Consider the following 10000-nt stretch of genomic DNA (forward strand, 5'->3'; position numbering starts at 1 on the left):
TGTACAGAACGAAGAGGAGAGCCGAGAGCGGGCATCCCTGCCTGACCCCAGACGAGAGGTCAAAAACGTCACCTAAGTGACTGTTTACGCTAACTCGGCACCCCGCTCCGACATATAATGTACGGATCCATCCTATAAACTTCTCCCCAAATCCTAATCTACCTAACACCCTGAATAGAAAGGATCTATTCACGCGATCAAAGGCTTTCGCCTGATCAAGCGCTGCTACCATTAAAGGCAGCCCCCTATCTTCTACCCAAGCGATGGAGTCCCTGATCAACTGTAGGTTCCATCTGATCGAGCGACCCTCTACCCCGCACGTCTGATCCTCATGGACGACGTAGGGAAGGGCTGTGCGCAACCGGTCTGCTAAAACCTTTGCAAGTAGCTTGTAATCTACGCACAGCATGGTCAACGGCCGCCAGTTGCCCAGGTCGGTTGCTTCCCCCTTCTTATAAAGAAGTGACAGCACACCGACAGCCATTGATCCCCCCGGGACCCCCGTCTCAAGGATGGCCTTCAAGACTTCGAGGACCACTGGTCCAAGTATACCCCAAAACTTGAGGTAAAACTCGGCCGGCAGCCCATCCATCCCAGGCACCTTCCCTTTTCCCATCCTCCTGAGAGCGCTCTCAACCTCCTCGAGGGAGATCTGAGCCTCCATCACATCTCTAATGTCCTCCGGCAATCGCCGGGACAAGTGTTCTAAAAACACATTTCCCTGCTCTACATCTATTACCCTCTCTTTAAATAAACCTCGGAAATGATCAGTTGTTACCCTGACCATTTCCTCCGGTTTTCTAACTATGCTACCATCTTCTTTCCTCACCCCATGCATTATCTTCCTACTCTGTCTGCCCCTAACCGACTTAAAGAACATAGCGGAACAATTCTCATTATGTTCTAGAAAGCCATTATGCGCACGCTCCAGGAAAGCTCGAGCCTTCCGCTCCTGCAGCTCCCTGAGCTGCGCCTTCAGGGCTGTGGATCTCTCCCAGTCAATTGACGCGCCGAGGTTGCCTGCCTCGTACTCTAGTTCAATCAACCTTTGGATACGATCCACCTCCCTCCTTTCCTCCCTTTTTTTCCTCTTACAATATCCTATTATAAAAGCCCTAATCCTTACCTTAACTAAATCCCACCACTCTAACACCCCCTCGCACATGGACCGGAGGCCTTCAAGCCCCCGAAAGAAACCAAAAAAGGCGTCAACGAAAGCTTGCTCCTCCAGCACATCCCGATCTAATTTCCAGTACCCCCTACCGAAGAGGCAGACTGGTGGCCCCACCTGCAGGAGCACCCCGTCGTGATCCGAGAAGAACACAGGCAACAGCCGCCCAGACAACTGACCCAAAGACCTAGATAGAAAAATGTAATCGAGCCTCCGCGCAACCCCCCGAGAGTTGCGCCATGTGGGACCAGCCATTGTCGGAGTAGTGTGCAGGCCTCCATCAACCAGGCCATGGCAAGCCATTAGCCCGGTGATGGCGCCTGCACTACTATCCCCCGCTAACCCTAAATCTATGTTAAAATCCCCTCCTATCACCAAGTGCCTATTTGTGACACACAGGGGCGCCAGACAGTCCACCATCTCCCTCCTGTCTGCCGCCACCTGTGGCCCATACACCACCACTAACCTATACCTACTATCCCTAAAAGTGACATCCACCCCCAACACCCTCCCCTGCATTACAACAAAAGTACTCTCTACTCTAACCTCCCTATTCCCAAACAAAATCCCCACCCCCGTAGAGTGAACCCCACCTATACCCCAAATTGACTCCCCCTTATCCCACTCCCTACTAAACCTCACGACATCCCCTCCATCCCTTAGGTGAACCTCCTGTAAAAAACAAACATCAAAACCCACCCCCTCTAAAAAACTAAAAGCCGCCCTCCTTTTAACATAATCCCTTAAACCCCTTACATTTAAACTAAACAAATTCAACATAAGGTTCTATTATAACCAAAAACAAAACAAAAACCATTACTTTTCCAAAAAAATACCAAAACAATCACAAAAAAACAGGAGGCTCACCTGATGCTCCCCTGCTCCTTCTCATCCGGCGGGGACGTCTTCTCCTCTCCTGACGTCCCCCCGTCCTCCTCCATCTCTCCAACCCAGGATGCAGGTATGGTGTTTGGCCTCGGTGTGCTCTGCACCCTGGGTTCCTCACCACCACCCTCCATTCCTCTCTCCCTGTAAGAGTCCAGGTTTAGAGTAGGGGACCCCATCTCCTCAAAGAGGAGTTGAGATCCCCCCCCAGACACCCGACACTGGGCCACGCCCTGGGGGTCCCCCTCCACCCAACACGGAGGGGCTAAGGAGTCCAGCAAGGTCAAGGACACCTTTCCCTCCCCCATCCCTCGCTTGGCAACCCCCTCCACCCCCCCCTCCCTTTCACTGCCAGTCGAGCACCCCCTCTTCTTAACTTTCTTCCTAGGAGTTGGAGGTAAAGGGGAGACACCCCCCTTCCCTGCCAACTCCTCCACCATTCCTCTCATCTCTTCCACGAGGGCGCTCGACATGCTGTCCCCCCACTCCCTCACGCCCCTTCCCTCCTCCTCCTCCTCCCCCCCCACCCGCACCCCCCCTCACCTCTCCCTCCATTGTCCTGTCTCTCGCTCCTCCACTCCCTTTCTTCCTTTCGATTCCTTCCCTTCTGCTCCCGTGTCTTCTTTTTTCCCTTGCCCTGCTGTCGCTCCTTGCTCCTCTTCTTTCCGTTCTTGTCTCTTGTCCTTTTCCTGTGATGTCCTTCCTTCCCCTCTTCTTCCCCCATCCCCCGCTCCTGCTCCCCCCCCAGCTGCAGACGCGTATGACCTCTGACGAGCCGGGCACTCCCGCCACAGGTGTGCTGACGAGCCACACCCGTGGCACGCCTTAGGCTCGTCGCAGTCCCTCGCCTCGTGCTCCGCAGATCCACAATTCTGCACTTTTTTGTGCTGCACGAGGCGAGGATATGACCGTAGGCCATACAACGCCTGCAAAATGGGGGCTGACGTGCGTAAAACAACGTCCCCCTGTCAGCCCCCAGGGAGAACATAGCGGGAGGATGGAGGTAGCCACCCTGTCCCTTTGGGTCCTCCCTGAGTAGGGCCTGGAACCCTCTTCTCCCATTCCAAAACCCCAGGGAGCCCCTGAGGAGCCTTGCTGAGGAGACCTTGTCCATATACCGCCCTAGAAAGGCCCTCACCTCTTCGTCCTTGACATGCGGGTTATACATAGTTACTGTTACAACCCTGAAGCTGTTCCTCGCCAGGCTCGTAACTTCATAATGGCACATAGGCCTTTCTCCTTCCACTGCCTTCACTTTCTTCATGATTTCATCATGTTTTTCCTCCGTGTAGCAGGTCACATCGTATGCCCTCTCCATCGGGTTACCCTGGAGGCAGAGGACATCTTTTACCATCAATTTTAGGCTTCCCATCAGGATGGTTCTTGCAAATGTTTCTCTCCCGAATTGCTCAACCTCCTTGTCTTTCCAGGCAAATCTGACCGTGTTTGCCAATCCGACTCCCGGAACCGTCCTGTTCTGTGTACTTCTCTCCATGACGTCAAGAAAAAAGCTCTCTTAAAAAGAAGCCAAAGGGAAAAAGGACATCGGAAAATCCGATTCCTATAAACAAAAACAACAAAATTTTCCTCCCTCCTGCCTTCCTTCGACCTTCTGGCTCAGCGGGCTTTGGGGCACCTCGGTACCAAGCTTGATCTGAGCCAAAAGGCCGAGAAGCGATAACCCACAAATTGACCCCTGCACCCGCCGGGCCCCCGGGGGTCTCGGCAGACCTCAGCGGTTTGGCAAAAGTTGTCTCCTCCCCACCCGACGCTTCCCTGGTGACAGGCGGGTGTTTTTTTTAACAAGTCGCTAATGCGTCTTTAAGTCACTAGCTCTTTAAGCCTAGTGCGACTATTTGTTCAAAGCCCGGAAAACACGTCAGTCGTCGTCGGGCTTGAACTCAATTGCCCGAGCGACTACTTTGAGTGGAAAAATACGCCGGTCGGTCGGCGGTCGGTCGGTCGGTCAGCCGGCTTCAAGTCAACGCCTGAGCAAAAAGTCTCGGCGTCATCTCTGTCATTTCTCTTGAAACAAGATACCGGGCTCTGCCAGAAGCAAGCCCTTCCAAAAATATGTTGAACTCGTAAGTGTTCCTCTCCACGGAAGTCTTTAGTAAAAGGCGAAAGGCTTGTGCGTAATGAAGAGAAACCAGAGTCGTATGGAAGTCAGAGGTCGGGGCCCGAGACACACACTGTGCACTCTAGGCCGGGTGCCCGCGGGTGGTTCCCGAACCCACTCTTCCAAGTTTGAGGGCTGTGGGTAAAATTCACAGACAGACAGACAATCCTGGTGAAGTGATTGTATTTTTTGGGGGGGTCAAAAACACAGACAGACAGACAGACGACAGACAGACAGACAGACAGACAGACAGACAGACAGACGACAGACAGACAGACAGACAATCCTGGTGAAGTGATTGTATTTTTTGGGGGGGGGGCAAAAACAGAGACAGACAGACAGACAGACAGACAGACAGACAGACAGACAGACAATCCTGGTGAAAGTGATTGTATTTTTTGGGGGGGTCAAAAACAGAGACAGACAGACAGACACACACACACAGAACACACCACACACACACACAGACAGACCACACACACACAGGACAGAGACACACACACACACTTTGGGGCTGTCACACACAACGACAGACCACACACACACCACACACAGAGACACACACACACAAGACACACACAGACACACACACACACACACACACACCACACACACACACAGACAGACACACACAGACACACAGACACACACACACACACACACAATCCTGGCCAATGTTTTTTTTTTTTTTTTTTTTTTTTTTTTTTTTAAAGTAAAATGGCGGGGAAAACGGGGGACCCCATGAAGGGGGCTTCGCCCTTGTTTCAGTTTGGATGATTCTTCTTTTTTCATTCCTTCTCTTCTTCTGCTAGCTGTTTTACATAGCTTTGTGTATTTCTTTTCCTTGACAATGAGAGAGAAGTGTTGCACCGTTCCCGGAGGTACTGCAATACCGGGTCGATGCGTGGAGCGGATGGAGCAAGCCCCATTTCCGACTCCCTGTTCGAAAAATCCATTTAATATGTAGTCCCCCGATGGGGGACATATCAGATATTAAACTGATAAGAACAGATTTTTTTTTTTTTTAGAAAAAATAATTTATTACATTCAATACCATTCATTCTTTACAAAATCATATATTTCTTTCAAACTCAAATACTGTTATTTAATTTATAAAACAAAACAAATACCCCAAAACAAAACTCAGGGGAGCATCGTCCCTCCCCGTCATCCTACGCACTAACTTTCCCTATCTCCCCGTCCCTAATCTAAAATAACCCCAGCCCTAATCCCCCCTTCCATCTCTCCCGGGCAGCGTGCTGCCCCCACTTCGTCTCCTCCCTCTTCATCCTCCCTCTCAGATCTCCTTCCACCCTCCTCACTATGCCTTCCACCCCACAATCTCTCCCTGTCTTAACCATGTTCTGCCTGGCTTCCCACAGCCCCCGCTTAAAGAGGCTCATGAGAAGCCAGAGCAGAAACCTATCCCTATCCGTCCCCCTCGCTCTCCCTACACCTCTCTCTAGCCTAGCCCACGTCAATACAAAATCCCCTCTTACCCTTCCTAACAACACCCGTGCCTTTGCCCATACTACTCCGGCAATGGCACAGTCCCAAAAGACATGACGCACAGTCTCCTCCCTGCCACAAGAAGGTCTTGGGCAGGTGGGGGATCGCGCCAAGCTATGCCGGTACATGGTGGAGCGTACCGGCAAACACTTGTGGAGGCTCAACCAATTCAGGTCCTTGAGCCTGTTGTCTAGACCCCGCGCCTGCACTCCCTCCCAGACCACCGCCGGGATGCCCACTACAGGTGCCGGACTTACTGCCCGTCTGACCTCCTCGTACAGGTGCCTGTGATCTAAACCTACTCGGGCGACTTCAACCTCGGGGTGCGCACGCAGCCACTTGGCCGCATGGCCAAAGTGCCACGGCAGCTGTTCCGCCCGAGGACCCGTGTTAGACCACACCATTACGCTTCTCGCCTGATACGAGAAGAACACCCGCAGGAGGTAACCGGACGGGTGTAGTACTGGCTGAGCAAGCTCCGTCAACAGAAACGAAACAAAAATGGCGTCCAGCTTGAGGGGGAGATGTGGTACCCCCCTACCTCCCTCCCCGATGGGACAGATCATGCGTGCCCTGGCGACCCACTCGTACCTGCCACCCCACATGAACTGAAACACCAGCCTCACTAGATGCCTCCTCAAACAAGCCGGCAATGGATAGATGTACGCCAAGTACAATAGAGATGGCAATACATCCACCTTGAGAACCAGGACCTTGCCTAAAAAGGACAACGACCTAGCCCTCCACATCGCTAGCTTCTTCTGTACCACTGCGATGCCCATGTTCCAGTTCAGCGTCGCTGAGCCGGAGGTCTCAAAATGGACCCCGAGTATCCTCAGGGCCCCGTTACAGAGAGATAACCCTCCGGGCACATCCGTCCTACCACTCCATCTTCCGAAAAACTTAACGGAAGACTTCGCGTGGTTAAGAACCGCCCCCGACGCTCGGGTGAAGTCCCCAATAATGTCAAGGGACCTTGTCAGGCACGAGTCCTTGCAAAGCAGCAAGGATGTGTCGTCGGCGTACTGTGTCAACTTGACACGGAGACCGCCACTTCCAGGGATCAGCAAGCCCTCCACCCCTGTGTCTGCCCTAATGGCAGCCCCCAGAGGCTCCATGTACAGAACGAAGAGGAGAGCCGAGAGCGGGCATCCCTGCCTGACCCCAGACGAGAGGTCAAAAACGTCACCTAAGTGACTGTTTACGCTAACTCGGCACCCCGCTCCGACATATAATGTACGGATCCATCCTATAAACTTCTCCCCAAATCCTAATCTACCTAACACCCTGAATAGAAAGGATCTATTCACGCGATCAAAGGCTTTCGCCTGATCAAGCGCTGCTACCATTAAAGGCAGCCCCCTATCTTCTACCCAAGCGATGGAGTCCCTGATCAACTGTAGGTTCCATCTGATCGAGCGACCCTCTACCCCGCACGTCTGATCCTCATGGACGACGTAGGGAAGGGCTGTGCGCAACCGGTCTGCTAAAACCTTTGCAAGTAGCTTGTAATCTACGCACAGCATGGTCAACGGCCGCCAGTTGCCCAGGTCGGTTGCTTCCCCCTTCTTATAAAGAAGTGACAGCACACCGACAGCCATTGATCCCCCCGGGACCCCCGTCTCAAGGATGGCCTTCAAGACTTCGAGGACCACTGGTCCAAGTATACCCCAAAACTTGAGGTAAAACTCGGCCGGCAGCCCATCCATCCCAGGCACCTTCCCTTTTCCCATCCTCCTGAGAGCGCTCTCAACCTCCTCGAGGGAGATCTGAGCCTCCATCACATCTCTAATGTCCTCCGGCAATCGCCGGGACAAGTGTTCTAAAAACACATTTCCCTGCTCTACATCTATTACCCTCTCTTTAAATAAACCTCGGAAATGATCAGTTGTTACCCTGACCATTTCCTCCGGTTTTCTAACTATGCTACCATCTTCTTTCCTCACCCCATGCATTATCTTCCTACTCTGTCTGCCCCTAACCGACTTAAAGAACATAGCGGAACAATTCTCATTATGTTCTAGAAAGCCATTATGCGCACGCTCCAGGAAAGCTCGAGCCTTCCGCTCCTGCAGCTCCCTGAGCTGCGCCTTCAGGGCTGTGGATCTCTCCCAGTCAATTGACGCGCCGAGGTTGCCTGCCTCGTACTCTAGTTCAATCAACCTTTGGATACGATCCACCTCCCTCCTTTCCTCCCTTTTTTTCCTCTTACAATATCCTATTATAAAAGCCCTAATCCTTACCTTAACTAAATCCCACCACTCTAACACCCCCTCGCACATGGACCGGAGGCCTTCAAGCCCCCGAAAGAAACCAAAAAAGGCGTCAACGAAAGCTTGCTCCTCCAGCACATCCCGATCTAATTTCCAGTACCCCCTACCGAAGAGGCAGACTGGTGGCCCCACCTGCAGGAGCACCCCGTCGTGATCCGAGAAGAACACAGGCAACAGCCGCCCAGACAACTGACCCAAAGACCTAGATAGAAAAATGTAATCGAGCCTCCGCGCAACCCCCCGAGAGTTGCGCCATGTGGGACCAGCCATTGTCGGAGTAGTGTGCAGGCCTCCATCAACCAGGCCATGGCAAGCCATTAGCCCGGTGATGGCGCCTGCACTACTATCCCCCGCTAACCCTAAATCTATGTTAAAATCCCCTCCTATCACCAAGTGCCTATTTGTGACACACAGGGGCGCCAGACAGTCCACCATCTCCCTCCTGTCTGCCGCCACCTGTGGCCCATACACCACCACTAACCTATACCTACTATCCCTAAAAGTGACATCCACCCCCAACACCCTCCCCTGCATTACAACAAAAGTACTCTCTACTCTAACCTCCCTATTCCCAAACAAAATCCCCACCCCCGTAGAGTGAACCCCACCTATACCCCAAATTGACTCCCCCTTATCCCACTCCCTACTAAACCTCACGACATCCCCTCCATCCCTTAGGTGAACCTCCTGTAAAAAACAAACATCAAAACCCACCCCCTCTAAAAAACTAAAAGCCGCCCTCCTTTTAACATAATCCCTTAAACCCCTTACATTTAAACTAAACAAATTCAACATAAGGTTCTATTATAACCAAAAACAAAAACAAAAACCATTACTTTTCCAAAAAAATACCAAAACAATCACAAAAAAACAGGAGGCTCACCTGATGCTCCCCTGCTCCTTCTCATCCGGCGGGGACGTCTTCTCCTCTCCTGACGTCCCCCCGTCCTCCTCCATCTCTCCAACCCAGGATGCAGGTATGGTGTTTGGCCTCGGTGTGCTCTGCACCCTGGGTTCCTCACCACCACCCTCCATTCCTCTCTCCCTGTAAGAGTCCAGGTTTAGAGTAGGGGACCCCATCTCCTCAAAGAGGAGTTGAGATCCCCCCCCAGACACCCGACACTGGGCCACGCCCTGGGGGTCCCCCTCCACCCAACACGGAGGGGCTAAGGAGTCCAGCAAGGTCAAGGACACCTTTCCCTCCCCCATCCCTCGCTTGGCAACCCCCTCCACCCCCCCCTCCCTTTCACTGCCAGTCGAGCACCCCCTCTTCTTAACTTTCTTCCTAGGAGTTGGAGGTAAAGGGGAGACACCCCCCTTCCCTGCCAACTCCTCCACCATTCCTCTCATCTCTTCCACGAGGGCGCTCGACATGCTGTCCCCCCACTCCCTCACGCCCCTTCCCTCCTCCTCCTCCTCCCCCGCCACCGGCACCCCCTCCATCACCTCTCCCTCCATTGTCACTGTCTCTCGCTCCTCCACTCCCTTTCTTCCTTTCGATTCCTTCCCTTCTGCTCCCGTGTCTTCTTTTTTCCCTTGCCCTCCTGCTGTCGCTCCTTGCTCCTCTTCTTTCCGTTCTTGTCTCTTGTCCTTTTCCTGTGATGTCCTTCCTTCCCCTCTTCTTCCCCCATCCCCCGCTCCTGCTCCCCCCCCAGCTGCAGACGCGTATGACCTCTGACGAGCCGGGCACTCCCGCCACAGGTGTGCTGACGAGCCACACCCGTGGCACGCCTTAGGCTCGTCGCAGTCCCTCGCCTCGTGCTCCGCAGATCCACAAATTCTGCACTTTTTTGTGCTGCACGAGGCGAGGATATGACCGTAGGCCATACAACGCCTGCAAAATGGGGGCTGACGTGCGTAAAACAACGTCCCCCTGTCAGCCCCCAGGGAGAACATAGCGGGAGGATGGAGGTAGCCACCCTGTCCCTTTGGGTCCTCCCTGAGTAGGGCCTGGAACCCTCTTCTCCCATTCCAAAACCCCAGGGAGTCCCTGAGGAGCCTTGCTGAGGAGACCTTGTCCATATACCGCCCTAGAAAGGCCCT

General features: G+C 53.2%; 1 non-coding gene and 1 pseudogene across 1 annotated transcript; both read right to left on the minus strand.

The window, feature by feature from the left end:
• Positions 1 to 4098: 4098 nt before the first annotated feature.
• On the minus strand, positions 4099 to 4214 carry LOC115186180 (U5 spliceosomal RNA). Its single transcript, XR_003875638.1, has one exon. It is a non-coding gene; the product is annotated as a U5 spliceosomal RNA (small nuclear RNA).
• An 820-nt stretch (positions 4215 to 5034) lies between these two features.
• LOC115186148 (uncharacterized) lies at positions 5035 to 5213 on the minus strand (annotated as a pseudogene).
• Between the last annotated feature and the right edge of the window lie 4787 nt (positions 5214 to 10000).

The sequence above is a fragment of the Salmo trutta genome, unplaced genomic scaffold (assembly GCF_901001165.1).
Source record: "Salmo trutta unplaced genomic scaffold, fSalTru1.1, whole genome shotgun sequence".
In the NCBI taxonomy this organism is placed as follows: Eukaryota; Metazoa; Chordata; class Actinopteri; order Salmoniformes; family Salmonidae; genus Salmo; species Salmo trutta.